The following is a 789-nucleotide window of genomic DNA, read 5'->3' on the forward strand; positions in this document are numbered from 1 at the left end:
CTTGACTGTGTCTCTAGGACATCAGATTATGTTTGGCGCTAAGCTGGTTATGACTTAGTCATTCGTTTCTTTTCTTTTCGGGTCAGTGTCTGGCATCTCGATTAGCTAGCTATGTATAATCTTTTCTTTCTTTGGACGTCTATAGTTCTAATCCGAGGATCTTTGCCAAGACAATGATGGTTGATACCATTCTGTTTCTTATCATTCTTTACTCTTTACCAGCTTATAGCTTTCTCCTTTTAATGTTGGATAGTCGGATTCATTGATCATGCAATCCATGTACCTGGCCACTTTCTGATCACCCATATTTGGCTCAAGGTCTCTTAGAAGTCGTGGGAGAACGTCATACTCTTAGCAAACATATATTCTCAATCCTCTTCTGAGGTTTCATCTTAGACGGCACATATGTCTGTGGTGGTTTATTCAAAGTCTCTTAAGATGGTGTATGTCTCGTTTATGACCCGTATTCAATCTGAGAGGAAAATATCTATGCTCACTTATATGGCCTGATATATTTTCACTCTATATTCATGTAAATCCATGATGTCCCAAAGCTTTAGGATGGATGTCCGATCCTTATAGGTAATGGACTGCACGACCAAGATGTTTATATCATGGTCATAGACCATGGTTCACGATTTTGTAGTATTGATCATGTATCACGGGTTTATCCTCTCTCCCCCTCATGAACGTACTATAATTTCGTGATGCTTAGGACAATAAAACCTAACGAGTTTTCCTTTGTGTACATGTTTCACAACGTGAGATCTTATGGGATAACTCTTTGTG

This window comes from Brassica oleracea, chromosome C3 (genome assembly GCF_000695525.1).
Source record: "Brassica oleracea var. oleracea cultivar TO1000 chromosome C3, BOL, whole genome shotgun sequence".
NCBI lineage: Eukaryota > Viridiplantae > Streptophyta > Magnoliopsida > Brassicales > Brassicaceae > Brassica > Brassica oleracea.